This window comes from Melopsittacus undulatus, chromosome 6, assembly GCF_012275295.1.
Source record: "Melopsittacus undulatus isolate bMelUnd1 chromosome 6, bMelUnd1.mat.Z, whole genome shotgun sequence".
Lineage (NCBI taxonomy): Eukaryota > Metazoa > Chordata > Aves > Psittaciformes > Psittaculidae > Melopsittacus > Melopsittacus undulatus.
In genome coordinates, this window is record NC_047532.1 from 72,736,047 (window position 1) to 72,749,319 (window position 13,273).

Sequence of the window (13,273 nt, forward strand, 5' to 3'; positions counted from 1 at the left end):
CGGCGGCGGGCCTGGCTCTCCCAAACTGCCGACGACGACGGCAGCACTAGCTCCGGCTTCCCTCAATGGCGCTTTCCCCCACACTAAGGAAAGGCGGGACCGGCGTGCGAGAGAGCAGCTACGGCGGGCGGCGATTGGCCTGGGGTCCACGTCACGTGAGCAGGCGGACCAATGAGGAGACGGAACCCGTGACCAGCGGCGACGCCGCGTAAAGCGCGGGGTGGCCACATCGTCCTGGTCACGAGGGACGGGCTGCGCGGCGGCCATCTTGGGGCCTGGCAGCCGCCATTTTGCGTTCTGGCAGCGGGGCTTGTCAGGCGTGACCCGGGATTAGCGGTGGCGAAACGTCCAAACCTTTATCCTTACACTCACACCCCGTTGCGCTCTGGTGAAGTGACCACTGCACAAAACACTCCCCTCCGTGCACAAGGACTAAAATCTGCCCTTAGGCAGAGCTAGGAGTCAGGCAGAGCCTGGCGGGAGTGAGCCTGAAGTGGTTCTCTGCAACCCCACAAGGGTTCATAACCTGTGCAAACCAGGTTATGAAATAAAACTCTTATTTAAGCAATGCCACCCTTGTACTGACCCCCTTCAGTGAACCTAACGTGTGTAACGGCGGTTTATCTGTCCCTCCTAAGACAACATGTTTCAGCACCTGTAACAGGCTGCATTGAAACACTGAAACAGGCTAAGGGTAAACGTAGACTCGCATTTGAAATTTCGAGGTGACACTGTGCTCCTCTGGTCAGCCAGAGATTTGAGGGCAAAACTGACTTTGCCCCTGACACCGGGTGGGGTGGGGGTAGAGAGAGAAGTAAAGCCCTGGGTGAAGATTGCATGCAGAGTATTTATTTCGTTATATTTTTAAGCTGGGAACATGTCTCTGACGACAAGCTGTGGGTGAACTTTCAAGTTGTAAGGGTGAGCAAAGCCACTGTCTGCTGGGGTTTGATTTTGTTGTTAAAACGGGGCTTCTGTTGGTCTTGGGCGGCTGACAGGATGGCATCAAAACCCTCCCATTTCTGACCACCTGAAAAGTAATAAGATCCCCATGGCGAGACAGGAAGATTGCACTCCTCCAGAGTCCTAGTTCTGCATTAAGGGAAAAGGCAGCTGAGGGGGAGCAGCCAGTTTCCCTCCCCGAGCTCTGGATGGCAGCAGACGCGAATGTACTCGAGCCTCAGGCTCACTACGGGTAGGGGAGAGCCCGGCAGCCGGCACTGCTCGCTCCTGGTCCCTCTCCCTTGGGAGCTCTGCTGCCTTCTCTCCCCCCAGCACTGCGGATAAATACATAGAGAAGTTTATTCCTTGCCAAAGGGAATCTTTTCTTCAGCTTTACCACTGGTACGTCATGCTTTCCAGGTCCAAACAGCCCTCATGCAGACCTGTTTGTGACCCATCCCTTTACACATGCACCCTCGTAAGGGTTTCTTGCGTTGTGAGATTCATACAACAGACATTCCCCTATACGTTCAGGGCTGTATGCCTCATGTTTGCAATGTAGCAGCCTTTTTTGCATTGCTGGGTGTAGATGTACCCTTCTTGTGAACCGGAACACATTTTGCTGCATGTGAAATGAAAAATACGTGGAATTAAGAGAAATAGCACATACATGCACAGTATCCAAAGGCTATCCTAGGTAACCACTGAGTACAAATGTGCTGGGAATAAACTGGTTTTCCCAAGTAGCCTGAAAGATGCAGCATTCAGAACTGTATAGCTTGTCTCAATGCACGCTGCAGGATGAGTTGCTGAGGAATGTGCTAAAGTGGATTCTCACCCCTTTCCAATGCATTTGGCTGGGCCAAATGAGATGGCTAATGCCAGTGCTATTGAATAAGCAGTTCTGAAGGGAGGAAATCATGCAGAATGGATAGATAGATTTGTGATCACAGTAAGAATATCTGGCTAATGGTTATTCAAAATAAACAAAAAGACCCAGGATACGTGATTCATCTGCATCAGCTGCCAAGGGGACTATCAAAAGTGAAGATCTGCAAACCCTATGGAAGGATTCAACAGATGAAACTCTGGTGCAACCTAAGGGGACTATTGCATAAAGGAAACATGATTTATAATGCAGTGTCTGAGAGGGAATCACCAGGGTTGAACAGGAGACTGTTAAGATGATACAGGATTATTGTGAAATGTTTGGGAGAAAGGCCAAAGACAAGGAAGGGAGGAACAAAACAGACTGAAGTGGACTGGAGAAGGGGAATAAAAAGAACTGTTTTGCATATAAGCAGGCTGCTGGTCAAAACGCTTGTGTGGCTGAGCCCTGTGTCTTAACTGCCACTGCCTGTCTCTTGTTTTTAACTTCTGGGTTTAGCTGTTTTTCATGTGACCATGTTCACAGTTCCGTGTCTGTGCATGTGATCCCCTAGTGAACTCTACGCCAGACTAGCTGGTGAGCTGAATGAGCAGTCTGGCAAACAGGTACTGGAGACTCTTGAAGGGGGGGTTCCCTGAGCTCTCACCCATAGAACAAAGATCAAGCTGTGCATGCTGCCTGCGTGTGCAGTGTGGGTTTCTAAAGACAGGGCAGAAGCAGGACCAAGGCACCTCACACTTGTAGGATAAAGGACTTGGTGCTAAAAAGTAATAATTTTTTAGTTTTTAGTTTTTGAATCTCCTGTTCTCTTAAACCACATTTATTTTGTGACTAATCCATCAGAGTATCTACTTCTTTAAGCATATTAGACTACCAAGAGGTTAAGCCTCTATGTTTTATCATACTAAAACTCTCACTGCAAAAGGTTGGAAGCAGCCCCTGAAGAAACCAATGATAGTTTAAATCAGTGGAGAGGTTCACACAGCATTCAGGAAGCTCCAAACTGGGCCTGTGCACAACACGGAAAGGTTATTTACAATTCATATGTCATGATGAGAATTACTGCTATCCTGTGTGTCGTTTCATTAATCTGAGAAAGTTACTGACAGCAGAGGTGGTTGTTATGGGGACAGCAGTCTGTCAAAGAGAAGAGGGTATGTGACAAAGAGAACAACCAGTTATGAAAAACTTGTTCTCATACCAACAGGCACTTCAGGCACCAGACAGAAGAGGAGGTGCTTTCACATGCAGCCCTGCAAACACACAGGGCATTTTTGGGCTTTTAACGTATACTGTCCCAAAATCATAAGCTTAGGGAGAAGAAACTGGATCCTGGAGGCAGACCAGGGCTCTAGCAGGTACAACATACAATTTTTGGATTCAATACAAACAGGTCAGCTAAGCGTATTATTTTAGACTTCATTATGATCAATGGGCCACTGTTGGTTTCAGGCTTTTTAAAACAAAGGCTCCTTCTTTCCTCCCTGCAGGGCTCCTAAAAGGAAAAAAAACCTAAGCTAAGCTAAGCAAAGCAAAATGGAGACATAAGAAGAGAAAGGGAACAGACCAGTATTGTACTTCATTTGTTCTCAATGATCCAAAACATGGATGTTTCCGCTCAGTGTAGAATCATGCTGTGCAATCCCGTTCTGCTCCTGAATGCACGTTCTGCTGCTTCCTTGGGCTTGTTTTCTTCTTTTCGTAAATTCTTTGGGGCAGCACAGGGATAAGAGAACAATCAGTGATTTCTCTGAGCACACACAGCAGCACAGTTATTGTGAAATACAGCTCGTCTGTAGTTCGGTACCGTAACTACCCACACCCTCTCCTCTTTCCAAGTGCTGTGTTTTCTGCTACTCTTTCATTTAAAACATTGTCTAAAACCTGAATAAATTCTGTGAAATGACTCTCAATTGCTGCTAAGGGTGGTTAGCAACCAGGTACTAGCAGCTGTGGAGGCCTAACACTAACAAATCCTGTGTATTTCATCACATTAGAGGTGATTTATCTCATTGACAGTAAGGGGGAAAGGCGATCTTCTGGCCTTTGATGAAATCTCTCTGTCCCTTAACTCTGTTTAGAGCAGCAGTGATTGCCATAATATTTAAATCCATAGGAACACACCTCTCCAACAGCATATCTCTCCAGTGCCATTAAAACAGCAATCACAGCAGTGGCATACATTATTTTTAACGTACATCTCCACTGACATTTAACATTTTCAGGACATAGCTTTCTTTGCATTTTAGGGTGATGGAGAATGGGGCAGGAACAGGAACACGAAAACTGCATGGATTCTTTCTAGAACATGAATTCTAATTCCCTTTGTTTCTTCTTAGATATTAACACAAAAGCAGATCATTCCATCTGAGCCTCGCAGAAGATCCATGGTAACCATCCAGAGTCATGCTGATTTCAGTGGGCTGTCATCCCAGCATAAATCAGAGCTGTCATATGGGATTTCCAAATCTGAAATATTATGGCCTTTGGATGTATATATTGTACAACACAAATAAAAAATGCCCTAACATTCAGCAGGGGGGGAGTGGAAACATCCTAATGCAGAAACATACTAATCATATTATCCTTTCCTACAGGGAAAAAAACACAAAACAAAACAAAATAACCACAACTCCCCAACAACACTGGAATACAGACTGAGTCAATCAAACTTGACAAACTTCTTCGTATTACAGGAAAGACCAGAAGCTTTCAGATGTGCCATAGCACAGACTTGCTGGAGATTGCGTGCTGCTATGGCCCTGCTGGAGCCCCATCAGCATCTGACAAGCAGTACTGGGCTCTTGCCGGACACTTTTGCTGTAACTTTTGGGTCACCATGGAACACAGAAGTGAGAATAGCAGAACCCGTTTCAGGCTTTGGCCTGGGTTTTGGTATGATTTCAAACTGCTGTTTGGTTGGGAACAGAAAGAATATCAGCTTCAGTATTACACAACCTTAGAGGGAAAAGGATCTTTGCAGAGCAATTTATTGGTAATTGGCAAATTATCAGTGAAGTGTCTCACTTTTCTTGCATGCAAACACTTATGAGCAATTATGCTTATTGCTTTTTAGCTTTACAGCTTACTTTTACTTTACACTCCTTTGGAGGCCAGCTCTAGTCATGTTATCTTGCAGGAAAGTGCTGCTGGAGGTGTCTAGGGCTGTTTGCCTCCATACTGGGTGAGTCAGAGGTGTGCAGGTGCCCTGAACAAAGACTGAACTAGACTTACTGCTCATTGCCCTTTCACTGTCAGTCAGCTCACTGATGTCCTGGAGCACTTTCTCCAGCTGCCTGTTACATGCCCATTTGCTTCTATATTAGAGATGCCTCTGCCAAACCCCTGCCTGACCTTCACTGTCCTTAAAAACAAAAAGCCAAATAAGATGTATAACACAAACACACATATTCATTGCTGATATTTTTCAATCCTTCAGTATAGGTGCTTATGTACCAGAAAGGGCATAAACCAAGAAACTTTGTATGTAAGTAGATTTTATGCAGATGCCCTCTCATACAAACAAAGTAGCTGAAACAGCAACATGCTGTTCACAGCAAGGGTCTATTCACACTGTTTTCCTAGAAAGTTTGGCCAATGCGCATGCATTTGAAACACTTTTTAGATAGAAGCAGCATGTCTGAGAAACTGTGAGGTTCCAAGATAAAAACCCATGAAGATAAATAACACTTGCAGCACACAGGAGCAGTTTATCTCAGAGTATAGAGTCATGTTCATATATATGCCCCTTGAAAATAAAAGTCACCGTTAACTAGGATACTGTTACTGTGCTGAAAACAAGAAGGTCCAACCAGAGACGTGAAAAAGCATGCCATCTTCTAGGGAAAAAATAACTAACTGGCGATTTACTCCACACAGTGGTTGAGGACTTCTAAGGCCAATGATCTTGGTCTCTAGTCCTCCTTGTGACTATGGTTTGTATAGACAAATCCATGGGGTTGATACAGAGAGGCCTGTAAAGGAGAGCCCTAGATAGGAGAGGATCTACTCCAGGCGATCCCTTCAGAAACAGAACACTCATCCCTGCCGCAGGAGCAGAAAAATACACACAGCAGGCTGCCACATGTACTCTGACATGTGGCCACCTCTCTCTGTACAGTTAGTGGGACATAGCAGCACATTTGTTAAGGCTTTCCTAGGGAAAAGGGTAGAAGAGAGCACATCTCCGTTTGCTCCAGTAAGCTTTAGAGGAGTTTAGGATGTGAGCTTCATATGGCAACTGGTTAGAAAGGTAGGAATTCTGTCCATGCTTCTCTGCTCCATCCTCAAAGCTACTGGGAACTCATACAGAATTCAAGTGAAAAGAGAGGGGAAAAGTAAAGTTGAGGGTATATCTACCTGCATTTGCAGGCCACTTTCTGAGCCTTTTCTCTCTGGCTTTAGTCTTGACCATTTCAGTGGGACTCTGAGCAATATTTTTTCTGATTTTTAACTTACTGTTATTTAAAGCTCAGGTTTCCATGCTCTCGAGTCAGACTGTAGAGGTGTAGAGCAAACACTGCTACAAGTTGTGTGATAGAATCACCAGAATGTCAACATATGGTTTAACATAACATTTCACATATTTTTTTTTACTATGTTTCCAAAGTAGTTCATTCCAGGAACAAACTCCACATGGCCCAATACATCCTGCCATGAGAGTGCCCTGCATTTTCCCCCTTACACTGTGCTATGCTGGTGAGTATTACATCTGCAGAAGGCATTTTCCCATAGCGTAAGAAGGGAAAATTGCCATCTGATGTTGCTGGGTCTATGATGTAGTGCGTACACCATGGCACACAGTCAAACTTCCATGCAACAGTTTATTTCCAGGTTACTGACATTTTATAGGGGAATCACTGCATAGTTTTGTGAAGGAACATATGCAGAATCCTTTAAATTTTATAAGAGAAGAAAATAGCTACATTCCCTTTCTCAGTCTGCATGCATGCTACTTCCCATGCACTTCAAGGGGTTCAGAAGTCTCAGCAAACACTTTAGGATTCCAGACTCATCAAACCTGCACATGATGCATGTTTCTGGATCAGGTTTGTGTATGCAGTGTGTGCTTTGTACAATCTGAAACGTAATGCTGGAATTAATGCTTCTGTGTGCTTTCCATTTGTTGTGCTTTGAATTAATCCTCACTGAGGAGCTTCACATCCAAACATTCTAGTTTCTGTGAAACGTGATAATTACACACACTGTTAGCTCAGGAACTGTGCTGTTAAACCTGCTTTAGAGCTTTGGTCTGGAGTCAGGGGTAGGTTTATGCACTGCAAAAGGTGAGTGTCACAGAGAGACAAGCAGCTCGGCATTGGAGATCTCACAGCCCTCCAGCTCTGCCCTGGGAAGCTCACTCCAGGGTCTGAAAAGTGACTCCAGGGTCTGAAAAGTGACTTTTTGCCCTGGTAACTGCCTGCTCTGCCCCTCTGCCTTACCAGGAGAGAGCTGCTTCTGCTGAGCCCAACACAGCTCACCCAGAAAATGACAGAAAGCATCTGCTCAGTATCAGCTTCTGCCTCCTCCTCCTCCTCCTCTTCCATTACACTTGTTACTCCAGGTCTCACGTTCTGGCATGAAAGTGAAGATGCTCTCCACATCTTGGGCACATTCATCAGTGTGAGGATTGCAGCGTCTGTCAAAATCTCCTCTGCTATACTTGAAAGCACTTTGAAACCCACACTGGCTGCCTCTCAAAAACCCCACTGAAACACAGATTCAATCAATTCCATGCTCCAGGGTCATGCACCTCCTGGGCACGCAGTTCCAGCACACCTCATTCATTGCCTGTGGTGCCAATCCAGGAGCACTTTAAGTGCAAATAACCTCATCTAACCACAACTACAGATCTTAATAGAGATGCACAACACAGGTTTTCTGCACAGGGTAAACAATCCCATTCCTTCCCCCCCTTTTAAGGGCATTTTAAAATCTCATTCTTTTATCCAGTTCATGTGCAGCCACACAGATATTTGAATCAGGGCAGAAATGAGCACTGGGGCATGATGGGGACTTCAAAGGCAGCTTTTCTAACCTATTTTTGCTACCAAGGGACACATAACCTCAGCTCCTGTCAGATTAATGGATTCACCCCCTGCACTGCTGAGACTCCCCTCCACAAAGCCCAGGAGTATCTGGGGTAGCTACATGAGTGAGATGAGAAGATTTGTATTCTTCCCTTCTAAGTGATATACATTCAGCATTCTGGGACAGAAAGGTCAGAATCAGGATTCAAACACAACAAATTAATACATTTCCCCCTTTCTGCCGACATTTACCACCCAGCTCAGTCACTCCAGCCTTCGACAATGGCAAACTGGCTTTGTTACAGTGTCTGATCCAGATCTTCCCTGTGGCTGAGATATATCTCTCTTCCTTTTTCTCTCTCTTCTCCCAATTACATCTCCAGCAGCTACATAGAGCTACAGCATGAGGGATATGTGCTCATGTATTTTAATATGAGAAGCAAAAATCAAATGCAAACATGCATCTGGCATAATGTTAGGGCCAGATACACAGGGCCAGCTTGTGAGTGCCAGGATTAGCGCTCCACAAAGCCATTGGTCTGCCTTGCCTCCTGACACATTCCTGCATGCAAAACACTGGGGTTTGGAAATAGATATGCCATAGATAAAGCCTGAACCTGGCCCTAGCTTTCTCCTTGTATTATGTACAGTGAATTTCTCCTGCGCTGTGCTTGCTCAGTGGAATTCAGATGCGGAGCCAAAGGTTGCTCCACAACTGCCCCAGAACAGCATGATTCATCAGATGGCATTTGCAAGGGGCCATCCCAGTGCCTGTCCCCTGGAAAACCCCCAGCTACACCAGAACTCCCTCTGGGTCCCACTCAGGTGGGTGTTCCTTGCAGACACTCATACACTTATGTTGTCTTTTCAGTGTATGACTGCAAATAATTCCAATTTATTCACCTAGAACAGGCTTTCAGGGCTACAGACAAAAATAACATGGTTTCCATGTTATTTCTGGAAGCTCATGTATTTTTTCCCCCTCACTTTCTCCTTTCCTTTGGGCAACACCTCCCCTTTGCATAATTTCATTAAGATGTATGAACTCTCCAAGATACATACCAGCAAAAGGAGAAGGAAAGCAGCAATCATAGAAAAACCTACCAAAATACCACTTTCCATCCAATTTAAGCAAGAAAAAAAACAGGGCAAAATTCCTCAGCACTGAAAGCATAGAGAATCAGAGCGACCAAGAAGTGAAGGTGGGGTTCTGTGTGCGTGGAGCACATTAGGAAAGGTATTGCTGCAGATAGTTGAAGCAGAGGGTCTCAACATCCCTTGCTAACATCCGTGTCACTGCCAGTCAGGCTGGCCAAAGCTAAGGCTGCACTGGAACATCATCCTGTGTTGTGATCATACCCTCCTTTGGCACATACATCACCTCAAGTGAAAAGGTCAGAGATCCCCACATATTTAAAACATAAAACCCAGACTGCTGGTAAACAGGATGTGGGGTTTGAATCAGAGTTTCACAGCTGCTCAGACTGTGTTCACCTGAGGATCTGAGGAAGGACAGGGAAAAAGAAAATGACAGTTGTTAAAAATGAGTCCCATAGCCCTGTAGGGCCTGATTTCTTCATCAAGTTAAACAGATCTGTAAACTGACCACAACAACCAAGGTAACATTCCTTCTGCTCAGGAGCCCACCCAGTCTAGCAAGGGCTGCATCCCAGTAACCGTCTCTCTGTACCTTCACCACTTCATTCCTCAAAGACAACACACAAGCTATCCATTTAAAGCAACTTCCCAGGTGCTCACAGTCACAAGAAAAGCAAAGCTATATATCAGCAACCATGAATATGGGTCTGTCAATTCTAGCTCTCTGCTTAAATCAATACTCTGGCTATCTAACTAATAATACACAGGGAATGAAAATTAATTGATGGTCTTGGATCTTTTTCCAGCAGGCTACTGTGTGCTTCTCAGTGCCACTAGAATGAATATCATCGACTGGCTCCTCTCTAGGAGAGCTTCAGCAAAGCACTCAGAGCAAATACAAGGAGTGACCTACCTCCTCAGCCTCACACCCTCTCCCTGCCTACGTCTGGATCCGGGCACACTCACTGCTATTCCCTGGCTGAACCACATGGACAGAGACAGAGGCAACATAAAGCTTGGGAATTTTTCATCCACAAGCATGTTCCTTTGCCTGTTACTCATGTCCTCGTATACATTAATCCCCAAATGGCACTTGAAGAGCCACATGCTATACTGGATTTGTATTTGCTCTTGTGTATGCCTCAGACAGTGAAAATAAAGGCAGTTTCACTTGCAGGAGTCTGAAGCTATGGTGTTGGCCCAGTAAACATCCCATATACACAGTCCTTCACTGCTAAAGAGAACATCACCAAAGTGAAATGTCACAGATACTTCTCCTGATCTTATAGCTTGTAAAGGTATATTTCTAGAGGAGCTGAAGAGCTGGATTGTGCAACCCTCACAGCTCTGAGCACCTACCTGCACAAGCAGCCCATTGAGAAGCTCTGGCATGGAAATGTTCCCTCAAGTCTGTGGTTTCAGCAAACCACCAAATTAATGAAGATGGCAGCATCTCCAAAACAGCCCTGAGCTTTAGAGGGTGCCTTTTTCTGCTAAAGTTAGCATAAACTGACAGTAAACTCCTTTCAGGAAGAAAACAGTGCCCACATACTGATAGGGTGCTGCAGTAGAGTGATTCCTCCAAGGGAGTAGAAGTTTTGCACCAGATTTTGTTAAGGAGGAAGGATTTAGCCAGACATCTTAGAGTTTCAAACTGGCAGCACTTCACCCCTGGAGATTCATTTCAGCAGCTCTGGGAAAGGCTGTAGTTTCTTACAGGGAAATAGTTGGGATTCAGAAACACAGAAAAGACCGCTCTGAATGCCATACGCCTGTTAATGCAACAGTGATATTGTAGGCCTCTGTCAGCCTGACTGTGACAAAGAAGCTTCTGCTAGGAAAAAAACACTCAAACCTGAAGCTCAGGGAAGAGAAAGACTGCAGAGATTGTTGTCAACCTTTCAGCAGTTTGAAACCAGAGCTGCTGGGCACAATGGCTGAAGTGGTCTGTTTTCAAAGGAGGCATCTAGAAAAAACAAGCTTTGAATCACTCTGGATGTGAAGCCAAAGGAATCAAAAGTAACCTTTCCTTCTGGTAACAGACAGAAGCCCATGAAGAGGGGTCAGGGCAGAAACAGTTCAGCTCTACCCCAGCTAGTGAGCAAGCTCCGAGATGTATCCCAGCTTTCTGGAGGATGGTTTCATTGCAGTTCATATAACTTTATATAACCCTTTATATGAGAGAGCTTTGAAAGCTGAGCCTTGCAGAGGCACAACAGGCCTGCGAACAGTCAGCACGTTCAACTGCAGGATTTCTTTGCTCTTTGTGATGTGTTAGGACCAGTTCCAACCTCCTCCTAATCATCACATTCATCTCACAAGCTGTGCCTGACTGCAATGTGAGGAACAGACTTCCTCCAACCCACCCTGACAGCTACTTAGCCACTGCCTTTGCACATGAACTCATAGAAGGGAACAAAACCCACATCTCCAAACATGGTGACTGCAGGAGAGAGCAAGAGCTGCTCTGCTTAAGCTAGAAACACCGCTGCAAAGCTCCAAAGAGCTCCAGAATGTTCATCTCACTCTGCCTCAAAAGGCAGCACAATCCCAGCATGCAGGCAGTGGAGGAGCACCATCTGTGTCCTTTTGCACCAGTGCTCTGGAAGCACAAGATCAGCAAAAGCAAGGCAGAGGACAGAGGAGCTATCTATCACAGAATCTATCCAACAGCCTGTAATAAAGCTGTCTTGATGGAAGACTCGCAGCCGTGCCCATGGCTAACTGCTACGCTCCAGGGCAGGAGCAGATGCTGCTGTTGTGATGCACCCTGAGGGGAGGAAGGAGGCCTGCACAGCACACAGCGGCCATTTACTCTCCACCAGGCCATTCTGTGGGAGAGCCTCCTGTTTTGGCAGCAGAGGAGGTGCTGCAGATCATAGGAAAAGCAGGGCAAAAGGCAGGGCCATGCCATGGGAGAGGTGGTTTCCATGTATTCAGTAATGCTCCCTGGAGCTCTCTCCCGTGAACTTCCTTTGCATCCTCTTGAGACCATGAAATCTCATCGCATCCCCAAGATCCTGTACTGAGGAGTTTCAGCCCCACTGCACATCTCAGTCTCTCCCGGCCACCCTTGGCCTGCTCCACTCTCATACACCAAGGAACAGTAACTTAGTAACAGAGGCCAGTTAGCTGCTATGCACAGCAAGGTAAGAAGGGGAAAACCAGCATCTACACACCCTGTCCCATATCACATAGGACTGCCATAGGTTTATAATGCCTAAGTCCAGTCTGCATCTGTTCATTCTTTAAGCTTCTTTGAACTAAAGTCTTCCACAGAGCTAATCATACTGCCAAAGTTTGGCTAATAATAGCCGCAGCTTTCAGGCTTTCAGAGCACTGATTACAGCCTCACCAAACTGGATCTCTGAGGTCTCCTCCAAATCAGCTCTTTCACAGGCTGGTGAGGAGGGAGCAGCAGACTGTAAAGCTGAAACACCTTACATCATCTGCTGCCAAGCTCCTCTGGGGAAGTCTGCAATTAAAAGCCCCATAATGAATGCTAAAAGCATTTAATTAAATGAATATATTCAGAGTTAAACATGTTGATAACGCTGATCAGTGCAAGCACAAAGATAAACAAAGCCCTACAGGCACAAGGACTTGGTCTATGTGCACTTAACCTTTCACAGTGGATGTAACTCCCAGAGACATCCATTGGGGTGCTACCTGCTCTGCCCAGGAAGAGGAGGCCAAGCTTACCTGACTGCCTGGTGGGGAGGAGCAAGGCAGGTTTCCAGCCATGGTGCAGCACTGCTGTCTGTATGATCATTTTGCAGTATTTTAATTACTTCAGAAAAGTGATTTAATTAAGACCTCTTCAGTGCATTTCTAGTTCCAAACTGCAGCCTGGCAGCTCTACTGGTCCTAAACTGGAAGCAGAACAGTCCCCAAGAGAGGACATGCTAGGGCTCCTTATGTGATGCCAGTGCGGACTCCTGGAGCTGACCTGTCCAGCAAGGGTAGCACTGGATCACTGTGGTTCCAGATCACCAGCACCCAGGGAGAACACCCATGCCCTGCATGAAAGCTGATGTTTGCAATGAGAGGAGTACACACTCAGCCATAAACAGCTCTGAAGGTTTGAGGAACTTTCCCAAGTACTAAGAGTATTAATTCACCTGCACTAGTGCTACTAACAGGGACACTGCCACCTCACACCCGCTTAACACACCCCATTTTAAAGCCCATCTACTTCACTAGATTTTAGTATGAAACTAGCTAGAAACACATCTCATCCTCCTGGGTCAGATCATGCTGCAATTCACTTAGGTCTCAAATACACATAAACATCAACACTGACAGCGATCAACTT